General features: G+C 28.9%; 1 long non-coding RNA gene across 1 annotated transcript in view; it reads left to right on the top strand.

Annotated features, from left to right (window-relative positions):
• Positions 1 to 1776: 1776 nt before the first annotated feature.
• The window catches only part of LOC122271474 (uncharacterized), a 123823-nt gene continuing 104150 nt past the window's right edge, over positions 1777 to 21449 (top strand). The window contains exon 1 of the long non-coding RNA XR_006226389.3: positions 1777 to 1931. This is a non-coding gene — a long non-coding RNA (uncharacterized LOC122271474). The remainder of the gene's footprint in view (positions 1932 to 21449) is intronic.

The following is a 21449-nucleotide window of genomic DNA, read 5'->3' as shown; positions in this document are numbered from 1 at the left end:
GCATTTTTTTACAATGTAGCAGAAGGCAGCAGGTTAACTTCGAAGCCCTGAGTTCAAAGCTCTGTGAAAAAGAATGAAACTTTCAGAACAATGCTGCCGAAGACAGTTGTTTTAATGTGGAACTTCGAACAGATGAGCTCGGAAAAGCAAAATAGCTCGTCACCATAGGTGGCTAGTATAAATTTAAAAATACAGGAAGTAAATAACAAAACAATCTTAAGAGTGTTTCTTTAAATAACGTCGTTTTATGATTTATTAAATAACATTTAAAATAATTTTATTATTATCAAAATAGTTTAAAAGCAAAGATTGTGAGCAACAATGTCAAAAATAATAATAATATTAAAAATAAAAAACCGTCTAAAAATACGTAAAAAATGAAGACTTGTTAAAAGTAATAAGATTTTCTGCAGAAAATTCCATATTGCCAAATTGGAGCACTGATATTGTCATGACTAAATTCGAATTATCCTTATTAATTATAAGTTTTATTACCCCTTATTAATTATAAAATTAAAAATTTTCATCGTTTGTTTCTAGACTGTTCTAAAAACAACCTTGTAAACCAAAACATGTAAAAGAAAACCATTGAGCAAAAACCACTTTAAAATAATATTGTTCGACAAAAATTTGCATTTATCTAGAAGATTTTTTCTCACCAAAATGGTTTCAAAGCAAAGAATTTAAAATAATAAACAACAACTGGTTGAAAATAGAGATAGCAACTTTAAAGCAACTGCATTTTTTTTATTATTATTGTTTGATTAAAATCTAAAACAAACACTTTACGCTCTCTTTATCTGAAACATTGTCCCAGCTTGAACAGCACAATCTGGAGCATAAAAGTTGACCAGCTCTTAATAATATAATACGACAAAAGTTAGCACGATTCCTGGTTAAAAATCAGCACACGAATAGAATTCTATCACAGTCTCAACTTCCTCCCCAACTGCAGGGAATGAAAAAATAAAAGGGGAAAAAAATTGACCGAGAACAGAAACCTGACATTGTCAATTGCCGCAGCTGACAATCACTGTCAAACTACGACTTATATTTTGGTCTGGCTGTCCTCTCTAAAGTTTTTACGCTTCATCAGAATGCAGAAAGAAAAGAAAAATCACTATTCCACATCCATTCAGGACACATAAATTTAGAATTTGAATCTGGATGTAACAAATAACAAAGCTCTGAGAAACACAGATTTAAAATTTTTGTCACTGTAAATTATAATTATCCTTTATCATTTTAAAAAATGCGCGAAGAAAAATATATGGTTGTGGTATTTGGTATCAAAATCTTATTAGTTTATAGCTTTATTAGTTCATAGAAATTTTAAAAATTAAACAAGAAATCATATTTTATTTAATCATTTGATAATTGAATTTATAAACTGGATTTACTTTTAAATTAGAATAAATTGGGTTTTGATGTTTAAAACCATCAGGGTCCACTATCATAGTTTTGGTAGATAGTATTTCATCTTTAAATAGGTTGTTTTCAGTGTTTCAATGGATAGTTTTGAAGTCTTTAAATAGAAAACTTTTAATCTTTACAGATAATTTCTAGTTATAATCTTTTAAAGCAATTAACTTTTTCATTTAAATAAATTTTTAAAAAAAAAATTAAGCTAGTACTTGTATTAACTTATTTTGGAAGGAAAACTCAATGAAACCTGCCTTTTTTTCCTTTTCAGCTTTTTTCAGGGTAGGGGAGAGTTGGATAAAACGGGATACCTCACCTAGGGACCAGACTATTGCAGCTATCTAGCGGGCGACGACAGAAACTTGTTATTTGACTGCGATTATATCATTTTCAGTACGTACCGTCTCGAGACCACTAGTTGATAGAAAGTTGTAGTTCTCAGAACTTTCTACATTTACGAGCGTTGTTTTTCACATTGTACTGCCTATATATATAGGATTACAATTCCGGTGAGTATTACATTTGATGAAGCATTTATTAACGAGTATTCTCATGTCTAGTCAATCTAATTTTTCTTTCACGTTTAGGCAGCAGCCATGTTTGCTTTGAAAAGTGTCTGAGTCTGACAAAACGGGATACTTTTGAGTTGGATAAAACGGGATAGAGTTTTTTTATATCCCGTTTTATCCACCTATTTATTTGTTGGCCTAATATTTTTACTATATTATTATTACTATATTGAAAGAAATTTAAAAAAGGCTCGTACAAATACATTGACCCCTGGATTGGCAGCAGTGAAAAAGTTGGGCAGATAAGAGACAGTATTCAATGCTTAACAAGAAAAAACGCGTGAGCATGTATTAACTCTAGAAGCGAGATTATTTGGTATAACTCTAACGGACACACGAATGCTGGCATTTGAGTTAGGTGAGAGAAACAATATTAAGCATAATTTTAACACAGGGAAAAAATGGCTGGGAAGTGTTGGTTGTATTCATTTCTTGGCAGGCATGAAGAACTTAGCCTCCAAAATCCAGAACCCACGGGTATGGTCCGAGAAAAAGGGTTTATTCGCACTGCAGTTAAATAGTTTTTTGAACTTTTGAATTCTCTATTAAGCAAACATAGGATTACTCCAAATGACGACAGTGAAAATGATGGAATAAGTGTTCATGGTTGAAAACTCATAAAATCTTTAAAAACTTATGTAGCATCATTATTTTTGTGTACTTAATTATAACACAACAGTTTATATAAAAATGTTAGAAGCAGTAAAATCCCATAAATACAATTTTTAGAAATTTTGCTTTACAGTTTTCTGTCAATTAATTATATTTTTAGTTAGTTTTACACAAAAAATTAAACATTGTAAGCCCTATCCCGTTTTGTCCGACTCGTGTATGCTATAACGGGATATGTAAGAGTTTGGAAAATGATTTTTTTTCCTACTTCACAGTCATTAAAATTAGTTTAAAATATGTTTTTTCTGAGCTTCAATAAGTAATGTAGCTTTAAAGAAAAATAATGTGTCGTTCTCTTTAACAGATTTTCCCTAGTAAATAAAAACAATAATGGTATCCCGTTTTGTCCAACTTTCCCCTATATTATCTGAGAATGCATGAAATGAAGGAAATACAAGGAGGAGGGAAAAAAGAAGAACAGACGATTCAGAGAATGGGGGTGTATCTATGAATCGGCTAATCTGTGATTGGGCGAATCAGTTTGAAAATGGATAGAAACTCTTTGAAAATGTTTATTGCACGACAGTTGGAATTGACTCAAATTTTTGCATTTTATTTGTTAATATAGATCTATTTTTTTTGTCAAAATAACATTAAAAATTTCCTTTGCGCAAATAATTTATGCTAGTTTAAACTTTCATTAATTGCGGTTCTTATTTTTCTATTTATTGCACTTTTTCAAAGTAGAAATCGGTAAGATTCAATTTTTTGAAAAATTTGTTTTAATAGTGGGCACCAGCCTCTGCCAATACCTCCTAGAAAATAGAAGACCTCAGCACGGGTTACCATAAACAAGGAATTTGATTATTAAGTAGTTCAAACGTAAAGACATCTTTCGTATTTACCACCACTGCGCAACTTAGTAGCCCGAACGTAGTGACATATTTCTCATTTTTTTTCGTCCACTGCGCAGTTTAAGTTCGTTGCGTCGGACTACTAAATTGATCCGTGCTGAGGCCTTCTTTCTTCTAGGAGGTGTTGCCTCTGCTCGCTGATGCTCTCCAACTTACGAAAATTGCTTTGCTAGCCATGCTCACTCCTCTTGCTAATGAGTTAAACCCATTTGAAATAGATTCTAGCATAAAATCTTAAGAATTAAAGTCAATTAATATTAAAATTTTCAAAACTAAATTCTCATAAAAAAAATTATAATTTTTAGTCGATAATAAGTTATTGAAATAAAAAGTTTTAAATTAAAATAATGACATGGAATAGGAGAACTTGCAGACAAAAGAAAAAAAAAAAGCTATAGTTATGCTTTTAAAAAAACAACATATAGGACGACACGTCTTCTCCTATGCATTATTTCAATGTTATGTATTTCATAATTGTCTTCAACGCTTTCTTCTGCTCTTCACACACGCTTTTTATTACTGTTAAAAAGCGTAACAGCAAGATCCTTACTTATTTTTTTAATTTATAATCATAACAATGAATGTTATTATTATTATTTTACATAATTATAACTAAAATATGGCATGGAATACTTCGTTTGTTAATACAAACTATTCGCTTTTAGCCTTTCAATTTTTCCCAACACATAGTTCAATTTATTCAAGCTTTACGTTCTCCATGCGAGAAAAGAATTTTCATTCAGAAATTTGTAAATATGTACGAGTAGGATTTCATACTTATGACAGCTCACACTCTTGATATTTCAATTCTTTGTTGCGAACGTGAAAAAGAAATGAAGACTTCCTTTATCACCGTATATAATATATATATGCACACACAATTAATTTTATTTACTCACCATTACGAGAGTATAAATATCCGAGTGACACACAAATTGAAGTACTCCTCAATAATGATAGGGAAAATCTTGCGAAGTAAATCCGTAAAATTTCTCTTTTTAGGGAATAAGGGAAATCTTAGTGTAATTGGCTTGTTAAATACGTCCAGGGAAAAAGGCTTTCCCACGACAGTAGAAGAAGGGAAGAATGTCGATATGTTAATTAATGCATACTTGAACTAAATATATATTATATGACAGGATGTGAATATAAAAGTGTGAAAAGGAGCGTTTCGTTTTGAATAATAAATTAAGAAAAAGATTTACATAAAAGGAATAACATAAAAAGATGAGTTGAAGCTTTTTATGTTATATATATGTGTGTGTGTTTAACTTTATAATAAGCGTCTAGCTGAATATTAAATTATGGTTGATTTTGATCGTTTTATTTATTGTTGTTTTTAGAGATAAAATTGACATAAAAGTGAAATGGATCGATATACCAACCATTCTTTTTCTGTATTCAAAATATTGCAGAATTCATTTATTACCAAAGCGCACAATAGAGCATTTCTTAACTGGTGTCAGGCATTATGAGACAGTTTCTTTTTTTTTTTATTTATTATTAAATATTTGTTTTTCAAAGTTTTCTTTTTTTGGAAAAAAAAGAGGTTAAAAACCCCACACCTTCGGTTATTGATCACTAAAGGCCATCATTACTCTAGCAATGAGCTGTAACTATAGTAACTTAGAGAACTAAAATCATTGTTTGACTTACAGCTTTGTCCCAATCCCAAATCAGATAAAACAACGAATACCGAACCTAAGGAATAATAAAAGAAACTATTTAATCTTCATCTCTGTACCTAAGATGATGTATGCACTTGTTCCTGTCTCTGAGCCTCTGAGTCTAAAGGGGTGGTCTTTTTAGAAATTGTCGCCAACAGGTGATGCTTGAACAGACAAAAACCATTAGTTTAGTATCGCCAACAGGTAATCGGGCTTGAGTGAAAAGGGCAGTTATCTCTTAAAAGGACAGTTAGAGATAATTGAAGAGCTGAACAATTTGTGTGGAGATCTTCTTTGTTATTCGTGAGAATGCTGATTCAGTGCAAGGAAAAAGTGCACCGTATCGGCTTTATTTGAGAATTTCGATGCGGTGGAATTTTGAAGACGGCGAGAAAAGGTACAAGAATTTGTCTGTGAGAAAACGGGTGCCAGTTTGACATAGCGATTGTCTAGTGATGACTTATAAATGTTTACCTGCTGGGAGCATGGAATGAGGAAGATGTTTGCCATTTTACGATTTCCGGATTGTAAAAAAGAATTCCTGGGTGAATTCTTTTTTTGCTTATTTGGTTAAACTTTTAATTCTTTTTTTTATAATAGATAAAATAAATAGAATGCAATATTGTATAAATTTCAGTTTTCAGTCAGTCATTAATTTAATAAATTATAATAATAGAGTAAAAATGTTTTAAATGGTTGCATGACATTAACAGTTTGAATTTGCTATCTTTTTTTTTAAAAAAAAAAGAAAAAAAAGATTTTCGTCCAGTCAAATAAGTGATTTGCTATAATGAGTAAAGAAATTTCCAAAATAAAACATTAGTTAAAAAAAATGTTGTCTGTAAATATTCCTTACCCTTTTTCATTTAAAATAAAATGTAACTTGTTAATAATTATATTTTAAACGGATTAAAACCAAAATGTCTTCACCTTGAACCCCATATCATGGTACAAAATCATATTAACGATCAGAGCTTCACATCAGAAAATTTATTTTTCAATTAGAGATCTTTAGCACAGATGAAAGTCAACGTCAGAAATAAATGTCAGAAAGTATTTTTTTTTTAAATTTTAAAATAAATTTAGTTAATTTTTTAGCCACTTTTATTTATTGTATACGGATGACAAAAATTTTATTTTTAAAATTTTTGCACATTGTAAGTATTTTTATAATAAATTTCTCCTCATTGTAATTTCTTCTAATAAATTTCTTCTCATAAAACAAAATCCACTAGACTCAAATAGAAAGATACACGTCGTAAAACTTCGAAACTTTACTTCATTCGAATTTCTTTCCTTTCTTATAATTTTAAATTGTAATTGAAAACTCCAAACAAGGATAAATTCAATTATATTTTTACAAAAAAAAAAAAAAAAAAAAAAATATCTTCTTAAAACATTATTTTTTTAAGTGATAAAATTGAAATCAATGCTGTAAAATATATTTGATGCTGTGTCTTAAGAGGGTAAAATTGCAGCAAATTCTCAACACGCACTAACAGTAAATTTATTACGTTATAAAATGTGGTATATTAACCACAATTAATGCTTTAAAAATCAAAAAGCAAGTATTTCAATATATTATTTACTTGAGAAAGATTAGTTTTAATTTACAATCAAACATTAGTTAACACTAGAAAGACGGAAAATTAGTATATACCTATATTGCCCAAAAGAAGTCAAAATGACTGAATTGTGAATGCGTAAATAAATTTGTTTAAAATTAATTTTTAACACTTTTTATATTATTTACAGTTATGTATCAAGTTATTAGTAAATATTAACAATAAAAAAAGTTATATGTTGTACAAAAAGTCACAAAATTATGAGAAATTGCGTCATTATATGCATCATTGTTTTTCTAATTGAAATTAAAAGCAGTCAAAATGACTTCCTTAGGCAATCTGGTGTTAAGATAGAATTGTTAAAGGAAAGTAATGATAAAATAAATTATGATTTTGTCATGTAGTTTTAAGAATTAAAGAGCATTTTATCGTAGTCGGAATTTTAAATCTGGTGTTAGCGAAATTAATATCGATTTAGTAAACAAAACTTATCAGTTTACTAAATCTTTATTGATTTATTTATTATCATCATTATTTATTAATTTTTTTTTTTTGCGGATCTTGTTGGCAGCTGTTGTAAAAAAAAAAAAAAAAAAAAAAAATAAATAAAAAAAAAAAAAAAAAAAAAAAACTGAATTTCGTATGAAACAATTTAAATCCGAACTATATCTCTGACATACGAGAGGTACTATCAAACAATTGTTCAAGACAGTAAAAGATCATCAATATCACTTCCTTGTTTGCAAGGCCGCTTCGAAACATCAGCAACAATTGGCCTTCTTCAGTTAATTCTCAATAAATTGATGGAGAAAAAAAAAAAGAATTATAAATCTAAGTAGCAAATCACACGTCAGAACTGAATGAGGGAGGAGGGGGTAATTTCATTGTTGCCAGATGATTTCTATCAAACGTCATGCCGAGAATTCTGTTATTCTTCATCCTATTTTTTTCCCTCTTGATTTTTATTCACTGTTAGTTAGAGTTAAAAATACCAGAGTGTAACGCTGATTCTAAAAATTTACTGATTGCTTTAATTATAATGTCATTTTCCTAATCAGTGCCGATTAAATAATCGAATCCAACTTCATTTTTAATTTATTTTGATTTCATGATTAACTGTGCTAGAGACCTTTCCACTTAATTAGTAAATGAGATAATTTTTGTTTAAATGACAGTGATTTGGTTTGCGTTCCAATTCTTCTTCTTTTGTATTATTATTATTTTAAAAATTTCCTATGCTGATGAAAATATAAGAGAACTAATGAAAATATAACAAATTCATCATGACATCTATGCTTTGTATTCTTGATAATGTGGACTTATCTATCCTGTATCTTCAGTCTAAATTTTCTGGTTTGGCGCGCTAGGTTTGGCCGATGTAGCCAAGGTCACAAAGGTATTGCGGTGAGCTCGAATCATGTATAATATAGACTATTCATCAATGCATAAAATAGATAATCATGTGTAAAATAGAGTATTTTTTTATAGACTTATATATTACCATCTTCAATATATTGAAGCAAATGAAGTTTCCCAGTATTTTTTTCCATTTCAGTTTCTGCATTTTTTTTTATCCAACTTCATATTTGTGTGTCATTAATTTATAAGTGTATTAATGGCAAGAATGTCCGACTGTTAAATTCTTAAGAACATAAAATAATTTTTCGTAACTTTTTTTTGACTTATTTCCAATGGATAAAAATTAAACAGAAAGCATTTCGCGAGACATATAGCAAAAATAAATAAATAAATAAAAAAAATTTTAAAAAATTCCTCTGAAATATTTTAATAAGAAATGAAATGATATATTTTTCCATTTCCTGTTTTTTATTTTAGCTGATGACTTTTTAAAGTTAGAAATGTTGAAAAGGATTTATACAAAATGTTATCACTGAAATGCGATAAAATTTTATGTCGATTAAAGAACCCTTTCATGTTTTGTATCTTGTCGCTGAATGATATGAGCTGACACTTTTAGTTCACGGGTGTGAGAGGCTCTTTAGTGGTTGCAAGTATCGAATTTTCTTGTACATCTCTTTTTCTTTTTTTTCTTCAAGCATGTATATCAAAGGAACCGCTAACTCGGTTTGAACGCTTGCATCGGATTCTGTAAAAATTCGAAGTAGACCATAACGTTGCAACGAGTTACGGATAAAATGACACTTTTTTTTTCTTGCATTGGAAATCAAGTTGAATTTATGTTTGATGAAAATCAGATAGCAACAGAGCGACATTGAAAGACATTCCGAAACGAAAATGCTTCATTTCATGTTTCCATTTTTCGTCGAAATGAAATAATATTTTTCAAATTTAATGGCTCACAAGCTAATAAATTAAAACATCTCTTACAATGAAATAATTATTTTCTGATACGAAGTGCATAAAATAAAAAAAGCCAACACCTTAATAACTTTTAATCAAATGATCAGATTTCCATCACGTGCGATGACTCAATCTTAATAGAGCACAAGAATGCTACCTTAAATATGTTAAATAATGTATAGGGGAGAGTGGGGTCAATTGTAACATTTTTTACTTAACTATTTTTAACTAACAAAAAATCCAATAAATTATTAGTATTAATTGACAGACGAGTAAAGTAGACTATCCTCTACTAGAGAAAAAATAAATACCTGATTTTAAGTTTTATTATATTAGTTATAAACAATTTTTGACAGTCGTGCACTTGTTGCAATTGTCCCCACTTACGGGGTCAATTGTAACAGTTCATAAATTCAACTAAAACATAGTTAATTATACATATTATCATAGTTGTTTTATATTTTTTTATTGATCAAAATAGCAGTGATATTTTAGGAGTAAAAATAATAATGAGCAGAGACCTAAAGGGTTAAACCTTTAACTTTAAGGGGTTAAAAATTTTAATTTATGCTGTGAAAGGTGACAAATAAAATAATGCACATGCAACATAATATAAATGATATAGGAAACTATTGGTGGTTCTTAAAGAGTTAAGTAATGGTTTGTAAACATAAGATTATTTATTTTCAGCTGTTACAATCGTCCCTTTACTTAATGTTACAATTGTCCCCAAGACGCCATTTCAGCTTCATTTGTTAAAAACAATGCTAGTTAATTAGCAAAACCAATTTTTTTTTATTGAAATGTTAATTAAGGTGTTCACTTACATATTCGGTTACTAATTTTTTATTTGTTTAAACAAAATTACTTTGTTACAATATAATATTCTAATACCAAAAAAAGTACTTGCATGGCTTGAAAATATCTTTTGTGATGTAACTCTTTCAAAAGTACATAAAAATGTTTGCCATCAGGGGTGTACATGTAGATTTATTAAATACACCTTGTGCGCCTCCTAGGAACCAAATCTAGAACCCGACACTCGAAAATTTTGCTCTGTTACAATCGTACCCTGTTACAATTGACCCCACTCTCCCCTACAGACTCAATTTTGTACAAAAACTATTTTGTACAATTAGTACAAGAACTTAACCTTAAATATGCTAATTAATCTGTACTAGCCGTGGTGGCTCAGGGAATAGAACGCTCGCCTCCCAATGAGGTGAACCGGGTTCGAATCCCGACGAAAGCTGGTTGTTTCGAATTCTGAACCCGGCTCGCACCGACCACAGTGATGATGTAAAATATCCTCAGTCGTAGAAAAATCATGGGTTAGAGTCCCCTTGCAGTCAGGTTAACCGTGAGAGGTTTTCGTGGTTTTACCCCCCATGAAATGCGGTTTTCTCCTTTGTGAAATGCAAATGCGGGTTAGTTCCATCAAAAAGTCCGCAACGAAGTTAAATTTCTCGTGATACTTAATCCAGGAGTTCCCTTGTCTTCTGGATTGGGTTCAAAATTACAAGGCTACGGAGTAGAATATTGATAGTCATAAACCCAAAAATTGGCTCTGCTACTCAACAACAGTTATAAAATAAAATAAAATTAGTGTGTACAAACTACATTTTAAGTTGTGTAATTGGCCACAAAAACATAATTTGCCGCAATAAACTTATGTATATACATATATTTTAAGGATTCCTGACCTCCCTTAAAATTTGGAGGTGGTCGCAATCTGCGAAATATGTTCCCAATAGTTTGACCATGAGAGCAAACATAAGTTTGGATCCTTTAATTTCAATTTTACTTAGATTAAAATAGCGTAAAAAATGTAAATGCCATACAATTAAAAAATTTAGCTTCATATTATGATAAATATGAAAATAATAAATATCTATAAATAAATATTTTTGTGTCTGAAATTATTTTTGTATAAGCGTGTTTTATAATCGCGTGAATCTTCATTAATTCCGAGAGTATAACAATATGCGCAAAAAAAAGGTAAATTTACATTCAGGGGTCCAAACTTTCGACCGCTCTTCTGACGAAACTGTTAGGATCATATTTTCTATGGAAAAGAAAAGACTGTAAATGGAAAAAAAGTACCTCATTAACAATTATATGAATTTTACGACCGATTCGGTTTGGGTTCTTGAGCCTGAATTTAGTTCAATTAATTGATTATTTGAATGAAAATGAGATAATTTTAAAACTATTAATTAATATAACGAGGATTAATTAGAAGTTTGAGGTTAAGAACTTCCTACAATTCACACTTTTTAACGAAAATAATAGAGTTCTTAAGCACCTCTAATAAGCAACAACAGTTACACTTATTGTATTGTAGTATAATAGTATACACATAATAATTTTTCAGCCAAGTGATTTTTTACAAAAATACAAGTAATAGAAACAATCTTTACCAAACCATTTAAAATGGAATTTACTTTAATTTTACACACCAAGCAGAATTTTTTATCAATTGACCGAACTAGAGCACTCAAATTGCATCTGGAGCTATGGGCTTGGTGACAACATAAACTACAGGCAGAATTTGTTGCTATAATATAGCTCTTAGATAGTAAGTTTATTGTCAATCAGAATGTTAAATACTTTTTGACTAGATAGAGTGCTTCAATTTTAATGTGTCCTGTGCTGAGTAATAATATAAATTTCAATCGCTTTTCGACCGACCTTTTCAAACAAAATTTATGTTTCCATTTTATCGCCAGAGTAATGACCCATTTTCAACAAGCTAGAGTGCTCAAATTTTAACTAGATCCCAGTTTCTAGTACCAATCAGGCTAATTTTTTTAATGGTAAAAACAAAATTTATTGTCAAACAAAATTTGTTCTCTCTTTGATATAAACAAAAACACAGTCATAAAAAAAAGAAAGTGAAATCATGAAAACCAACTATTTCAAGAAAGTGGATCAAAAAGTCGAAAATAATTTTATTCTTGTCAAACATAAAATATAACTTACGTCATAAATTTTATTCTTACTTATAACGATCATGAAAAGAGATTTATAACTACATACTAGTTTATGTAAACAAACAACTGATGATGTGCAAACCACATAAAAAAACATGAAAATAATGCCTTTCAATGTTTTCTAATTCATTAATTGAAATGTTGCACACAACAAATTCAACGATATTTTTTGGTTGGAGATTCTATATATTGGTAATCAATACTTTGAAATTTATCAAAACTTCCATCAACTCGATGTCCACACTCTCTTGACGTTTTCTCTAAACCTCCATTAATGGGGAACATCGAACAACATCGCCATTCATCGCAACCACAGATATTCTGTTCCAAATCAAAGCACCCTTAAAACATCAATCACACCGCAAAAATGTCATATCATCAAATGTTAACTCATACAAGAACTTTTCAGACAAATACAAGACAAGGGATTTCTTTTAAGTCATTAAGAGACGGTTTATTATTTGTAATCATCGATGTTTAAAAGTTGGTAAACAAAGCGATGAGGAAATGCATCGGAAGAATGTTTTTAACTTTAATGAATAATATCAGATTGGAAAATATCGATCAATTTTATTACTTACACTTTTGAAAAAGTAACAAGAGAGTTTTGTCGTGTGCCGCTGCTGATTTGATTTTTATTATCAAATTTTGGTTAACTCGCTTTAGAGTGTCTTTGTTTGTGAGGGGTAAATCTTACAATTTTAAAGTTCGACCGTTTACTGACTAGCTAGAACAGTACTGTATGTTTTCATACCTAAAGACCTACCGTGTATTTGCGCATGCGCCAAGTCTACTTCGATTTCATCAAAACAGAGAAAAGATTATGGATTGTTTACATTTTTCAGTTATATATATATAACTTTATTTTTGTTTTTGAAAAAAAAAAGTTTTTTTTAAGTACAGAGAAGAAAATAATTTCACTTTTTTCTCTCACAAAAAACGTGTTTTTTTTTTTTTAGGTAATAAACTTCCATGAATATCTGGAATTTCTAGCAATACAATTATTTATTATTGGGTAAAAAAAAATAATATGATTTCTTTCAGTTTACAAGATTTTTAAAATTTTAATTTATATTTTTTTTTAAAAAAACTTTCCTTCAAACTTTATCCAAATATTTTTTTTATCGGCTATAAAAGATGATTAAAAGATTTGTAATTATTAATAAGCAACTTTTTAAGAATTGTGAAAGAAACCAACAATAATTAAGACACGTCTATTAAAAATTTTTTGTTTAGATTTGTTCTCTGACTTTTAACTATAATTTTGATTATTATTACAATTAACTTTAAGAAACGGAAATAAAGCTTTTAATTCTACTAGACACATACTTTACGTTAAAATCTAATAAAAAATATAACAATTAAGATGCGTTTTTGAAGTGTTGACTAATTATGAAACTTTTAAATACAACCATTTATTTTTAAAATCACATAAAAAGTGAACATTTTCGGTTATCACTGCTTTTCTTTGAGAACAAGTCAATAATGTTATGCTCAACAAATTAATGGTACTATTATAAAAATAAAGAATCTAAAATATAAATTATTCATCGCAAAATATTTTAATTAGACTACACAACTCAGAATCCCTCACGTTCTTGTACCTAAGAGCACTTTAAAAAAAATTCAAAATAAAAAGTCATATTTTTAAAAACCACGTTTTAGTAGTGGAGAATAATAATTAAGAAAAAAATTGAAAAACGAAAAACGTGGGGCGCATGAAATACATAACAGTAATGTTATATTAGTGTGTGTATGTGTGCTCTTGAGAATATGTGTATGTATATCAGTAATTGTAATTGTATCTGAATGTGGAATATGCTTTTGTATATGCATATGTATGTGGATGTATATGTGGCTGTGCATGTGTATGAGTAAGAAAATGTGTATATGTATGTGTATATGTACTGTTATGTATTTCATGCGCCCCACGTTTTTCGTTTTTCAATTTTTTTCTTAATTATTATTCTCCACTACTAAAACGTGGTTTTTAAAAATATTACTTTTTATTTTGAATTTTTTTATTTTAAACTATGATTTTTTTAATTTTTATTTTATATTTTTAAAAAATTATTTTTTAATTATTATTCTTCACTACAAAAAACGTGGTTTTTAAAAATATATATTTTTATTTAGATTATTTTTCTTAGTCAAGAGTAGTCAAGACTACTACAAGACCACTACTAAAGTAATAGAACTTTTATTTTAAATAAGGGATACAAAAATCTTTATTCGCGATCGCAACGCTCGAGTACGCCGTCTAGCGGGAGCCTGTAAATATCAGACATTATTTTATCACGTTTTCATTTAGTTCCATCGAAATCATTGACTGAATCAGACGCCATTTTTTAGCAGCAAATAAGAAACAAAATTTCCCTAAGGAAAAGGCGGAAGAACTTGAAAAAAATCTCCAGAATATTAGTAAATCTTTCAGGAACAGAACACGCCAAACATTTGAAGAAAAATTCCGCAATAATTTTTTATTTCTATTATCAACAAACTTGCAACTGATGACTTCCGATTTCGGATACTGTTACAGATGTGTGTATTAAGGTAAAACGCATTTCTTCTGTCTTCAATTCATTACGAATTAAAGTGAAGTCAACATTGCTTTCGTCATTCCAGTGAATAAATATGAATTCAGAACATACAGAATTGCAATAGTTATAGCATATTCTTCTTCGTTATAGAATAGCATATATTTCTGTATCCATATAATTCGGAAAACAACAATAAAAAATTATCCAAGTTACTTGAAATAGTGCCATTTGTGCTGATTCTTAATTAATTTTAATCGCTTTCTTGGTAAGTATTTTTTAGTGTTGAAAGAATAAGTTCAACTAGAATTCAGCTATTCTGTTTTTAGCTACATATTCAATTTCATATCTATTATAAAATTTTGCTGTATAGTATGTTATCTAAAAGTAATGAAGGGATAAACTATGCATCTATTATTTGAGAATAAAGTTTTCAAACAAGGAACTTATCATTTTGGAATTCTCCGGGAATTATAAATCAGGTAAGTGCAATGATTTTTACAATAAAAAATTTGACTGTAAATAATTTTTTTTCATTTGATGATGGTTCTCTACAGAATGGTTTTTTACGTCTGATTAAGAACTATAAGAATAATAAAAAAAGATACAATATGAAAGTTTTTATTTCAATGTAAAGAATTCTTGAAATCGTTTTTTTATCCTAAGAATTCTTTATTTTCCGTTTTTTAGTTTATAATTTTTTGATAAAAATTGTTCTCAAAATACTTTTTTTGAAAAATTAAATGGTATAACATTATGTGTTTATGTATACTTCTTGTATATTCCAATGTTTGAAGTAATATGATTCAGAAAAGTATGGAATAAAAATTCGGTACTTATTAACGCCACCGCCGCTACAGATTTGGCGGTTTTTAAGTGCCGCTAATCTACACTTAAAATTTTTGCGACAATTCATAAAATAAAACACTTTATTTAAAATCAAAATAGTCAATCGGATTTCGGTGGAAAATGAGCCGATATAGAGTTTAGCAAAGATTCAAAACAATCATATCGCCATATGAACTCTGATAAATAAGATTCCAAATGAAATAACATTTCCAAAACGAACGTTTACCAAGATAAAGTTTTATGTTGTGGGAATTGGTACATTTTCGTTTTTTCGGTAAAATATTTCCCTCCTAAAAAAATACAATTGCATCTTGTTTTGTTTTTGGCAAATCCCAAAGACGAATTTTTGTAGCACTAAAAATGGCGAGAAAAAAGAATTGTTCATTTGTTTTTGTTTCGTCAGCATTCTTTATTTTACGTTTCTTAGTTTCTAAATAATGATTTTTATTGAAACTTGAAATTTTTTGATAAAAATTGTTGTCAAAAAACTTTGTTTACAAAATTAAATTTCATAAAATTATGAGGCTTATGTATACTTTTTGTTCATTTTAATTTTTGAAGTAATATGATTCTTAAAACTATAGAATGTAAAGTTTAAATGGGCCTTTCATGTTATATCATTAAATTTAGTAAAACTATTTCTCGGGCATTAGGTTTTAACTCTTATAAGAATATGCATATTTTTTTCTGTTAATGTACAAATATTTTTCCGATGTGTTTTGGATATTCCTTCTCTAATAAAAAGAGATACCATTTTGTTTTCGTTTGCATAAGAAAGAATATCAAGCATTTTTCTTTTTTAAATTTAATTAGTCACAATAAAGAAGGAACGTTGCAATGCTACATGCTACATTAACGACGTCTCTAGAGTAACTGAATGACGGTTCATGTAGAAATCGCAGGTATGCGTCTCATACAACAACGCCCCCTATAGTTCGTTGCGATCGCGAATAGAAAAACAATACTTTTACGACTTTCATTAGTTTTATGCTGATGACAACCAAAACAATCTGGAAATGAATGAAGAAAAACTGGATCCTACCACGTGATTTTTCAGCCAATAAAAATACTCCGACAACAAAAATCTTTTCACCTGACACGTAATAATTTGAAATAATGGAATCGACAACAAAAGACAATCTCGAAAATATTTTTTTTTTAAATTTTAATTTTATTTTACTTTGCATTTCTTTTTTCTGTTCATTTTCATGCATTGTCATCCAATTCTGAACTGTGTGCTAAATTTAAAGTTTGTAGCTAGTCGGGAAGTTAGTTTAAAATCGATTACAAAATTCCACCCGGACAGACATACACGAAGGCAAGTTTATATAAACGTGGTAAAAATACCATTTCAATGGTAGCCATTTGGACAGTGGACACGATTTATTTTTCTGAGATAAATCTATACTTCAGTTATATATTTTTGCGTAGCATTTTATTGAAAACTGAAATATTTCGCACAATGGCGGACAAACGCAAAACGCTCGGCATAAACAACTTGATGCTATAGGATTGGGTAGGGACCATTTAAATAAATGATTATGTTTATTAGAATTGTGCATGGTGATAAAATGTAACAATTTATTTTTAAAATTCATAAGAAAACGAGAGCTTTCATTTTTCACTGTTTTTTTTTTTTGGAACAGGTTAATAATGTTTCGTTTTACAAATTCTTACTAATATTATAAATCTATTAATTCTTATTTATAAATTATTTACCTAGAACAGCTTTAATGAATAGGTTATTAGATTAAGTTGATTAAATTTACATATTTATTTTTAAAATTCATTAAAAAGCGATAAGTTTTTTCTTTACAACTTCCTTAGGGACAAATTAATGATTAATTAACAATTAAATAATGATTAATAATTAAATAGTAATTAATAATTTAGTAAGCAATAATTTATCAATTAATAATTAATTATTAATTAATTCATAACTAATCAATTCATTATTAATAATTGATTTAATTAGCCCTTATTTAATTAAAATAATGAATGAGGAATATAAATAACATTTACCTTACCTGAAACTAGTTTAACCATTTGTGCTGGCGAGAAATTCTCAAATGCTCTAATTCACTACATGTTCGTTGCTATAGCGAAATTGAAGCAATCTTTTCTAATTTTATGATACAAACGATGAATGTGTTTTATTTTTCAATTATTATTATTTATTATTATTATTATTTTTTTTGATAGTTGCCTCCCGATGTGTTCACTCGTCGATGGCAATTTTGTATAGAAAGCATTTTGAGGATCATTGTATGAATTGAACTCGGCCATTCGTTTTTTAAATCCAACTTCTTCGTTTTTTCAGAAACAAATTAGTAATGTAATTAACAATAAATAATTTAAATAAAGAATTTTTACTAAAAATTACTTATGTAGAACTACTTCAATTATGATAAATACTATAATTTTTTCTAGGAAGATTCGATAAGAGATTTTATGAATAAAAATAAATTTTTCTTTTTAAATTATAAATTTTTCTCTTTAAGTTATAAATTGGTTATTATTTCCTTACGTTTGAGAAGAAAGGAAACACTTATCTAAAAAAGGAGAAAACTTGCCTTACCGCCATAAATAACGTATTTTGCAACACTTCTTTTCTATTATGTTTAAATAAGCTATGTTCTTTAACGTTTTTAGTTTTCCGATTATGTAACAAAAGCAAATTAATTTAAAAATATCTACTTCAGTGAAGATGCTAACAAGAATAGTGAAAGCTGTCAGTTTTTTTTTCTCTATCTTATTATGTGGCTAAAATTAATTATTCCAAGCAGAAAAGGCTGATTTCGAGGCCGTTGGTTTCGTTATTTTATCTATATAAAGAAGGAAAATAACTATTATGCATAAACCAGTTCTATCTATTACTGAATAAAATCTAATATAAAAATAGGGGTACTTAATTATCCTTTTTACGAATTTATTATTCCTTTCCGAATAATTAATTACTAAAGTTCCTTTTACGTTTAAATGGTGAGGAAAGTCACAAATATAAAATTTCAAGGAAAAAAAGTCGTATTTCAAAAAGTCATATTTTAAAAATTCGATTTCAACCGATTTCGCTCGAATTTTTTTTTCCACCTTGTCAAAATACACACTTTAAAATAATGCAAAGAATTACATACCTTACAATTCAAAATTTTTTCATCTATTATTTAATAAAATAATAAAAAACAATAACTATTTACTAAAAGTTATATCTTTCATGGAATTTTCTTTAAAAAAATTAATTTTATAATTGTTTGCAAAAATTTTTCTATTCGCTTAAAAAGATGTGACGAAATATGCAAAAAGTAAAATAATAGTAAGGGGTCGAAACTTTGGATCGCTCTTTTGACCAAACTATTGGAACTATATTTCCCAGATTGCAGCTACTCTCTATATTTTGGGGGTCAGAAATCCGAATCCGTTAAAAAACTATTGCCACAGTACCTGATATGAAGTAGATGAGAAATTCATCATTATTATTTCAAAGTGTGTATTTTGACTATTCGAAAAACAAATTTAAGTTTATTCCGAAAAAATACGTTTTCATGTCTGATTTCGTAACTTAAAATATCGTCTACTGTCATTAATTAGCATATTTGATATCACCTCCCCTCGAACCATTAAGATAGATTCCTAGAACTTGAAGATCCAACCATTTGATCAAAAGTTATTCAGGACGGTTCCTTTTTTTAGCACACTGTGCATTTACAGGTAACTGAAACTATATTATTTAGAGCAGTGGCTCCTAATATTTTTTCGGCTGTGGAACTTTAGATGACTGACCTCTTTATGGCTGAACCCCAATTTCAGTTTGACGAATACGTTAGTCAATGTCACATGACATCGTCGGGTAACATTTCAACAATATCCTTAGGTTTAGAAATAATTTTTTGTCAATAGAGATACAAATTTCTTCACAGCATCTTCTCGAGTACGCGGTCAACTATTTCTGTCAATTAAATTGTCTGTTTAATTAGTTTCTGTTTATTAAAAATCTGTTTTCCGCAATGGGGTGTGGTTTCCAGCTAGATCAATCCTGTTACATAACAGGAATGTTGATTTTGTTGCGTTTTCCTTATGAGTTTTTCCATATGTTATATTTCCATGAGTTATATTTTTTCCATAATTGCACTTTGCCTATCGCAAACAAGTCTTTACTCTCGGAACTTCTGTGTCCCTTCCTTCCTGTATCCCTAGAGTTCCGCGAAATACATTTTTGGACATGCTGATTTGGAGAAATGGATCCGGATTTGAAATGTAGTTGCTGGTGTGATGAAGAGATTTCTAGCTGCTTTTCATATGCTTGGTGGCAGGGGTAGTCTTGCAAGTACTTATAAATTGACCATCCCCATGAAGTTCATTAAGACGGTATCCCGGATATTCAGACGTTAGGTGTGTACTGTTTGGTACGTTGCCGGAGCTATGAAGCTTGTGTCAATGATCATCGATATTTGGTGATCATTGACTCACACAACTCAAAAACGCAATCAAACCGAAACGACCTGGTATGCTTTGTAGTGGAGTCATCCCCTTATAAATGGGACGTACTAAGACATCCACCTTATGGTCCAAGTCTATCCCCATGGAACTTTGGTTCATTTGATGTGCTTAAAAAAGCTTTGCTTACAGCAATGAAGTCAAGATGTGCCTGCACAACTTTTTTATAAAACAGCCAATGTTCTTTTACGGACAGAATATTGTCTAACTATACTGTACTGTAGACAGTACTTATGAGTTTCATTTATTTATTTTGTGAACAAATTGCATAAAATAATATTCAGTATTTTAGTTTATAACTGTACCTATTGAAAGGATAAGCAAGAAATCATAAAAATATAAGTGTCTTTTGTTTAAAATAAATAAGCTTTGGCTTTCACAAATTTTAAAATGGTATTTTTACAAAAATAATAATTTTATACTCACAGATCCGAAATCTTGTTCGATTTCAAATTAACTAGAATAAAATTTAACACCATAGCAAGCACGTACATTAATAGTATAGTTTTCGTAATAACTACACATATTTTCAGTTCTCAATTTAATTTTTAGGTTAGGTTATAACGTGTAGACTCTGGGAGATCAAGGTGTTACATTTTATATTTATTTTTTTATTGTCATTTTGCATTCTAAATTTCATTGCATTTATGCTTTAAAAAATTTAGAAAAATTTGGAGAGTTTCAAAAAAAGCTAATCGCAATACCCTTTAAAAAGGTTTACTTAAGTCTTATAGGTTTAGATATGCCGAAGAGACCCAGAGTTCAATATATTGGAGAAAATTCCATGGAATTTTATCTCTTAAATAATATTGTAAAATTTTTTTCCTTTTTTTTTCGTTTTGCATGCTTTTACAAAGTGATAGTCAATATAAAAATATAATTGCTTTTAAATTCGTTGGGCTGGATTTTTAGCTACAAGAAATAATTATAGGAATGGTTAAAAAGTTTGATTCAAGTAACCTTTTGGACAGTTTAATGACTTATAAATATTGTATTATTTGAGTTTTGGGGATTTTGTTTCATAGCCAAAATGTAAAGAAGTACAAAATTAAATATTTAACAATCTAAAAAAATTAGGATTTATCTTTTTTTTTTATATAAAGTAATGTCAAAATCAAAAATATTAATTAAATTTAATTAAAGAAAATAAGTTCTTTTTTATCGCATTTATGAATTTACTTTCTTCGACGTTACATATTTCTAGGTGAAAATTGCATTTGCTTTTTCTTCTTCTTTGTCAGCGCAACAGCCCCTTGCAGGCCTTGGCTGCCTCAACAGCTGACAAACGCCAGCGCCTCCTATCCATGGCAACTCCCTTCCAATTTCTAATCTTTAGGGTTTTCAAATCATTTTCGAATTGCATTTTCTACCATTATTTAAACCTGGAGTCTCAGAATATAATTATTCTAATATTAATAAAATTATGATACCAATTTATTGTTGTATGGGGTATACACATTAAAAAAAAACTGTCCTGATTATTTAAAATTGCAAAAAAATATATT

Source organism: Parasteatoda tepidariorum, chromosome 6, assembly GCF_982258835.1.
Source record: "Parasteatoda tepidariorum strain Cologne lab strain chromosome 6, Ptep-v5.0, whole genome shotgun sequence".
Taxonomy (NCBI): Eukaryota; Metazoa; Arthropoda; class Arachnida; order Araneae; family Theridiidae; genus Parasteatoda; species Parasteatoda tepidariorum.
This window is presented reverse-complemented; position numbering and strand designations above follow the sequence as displayed.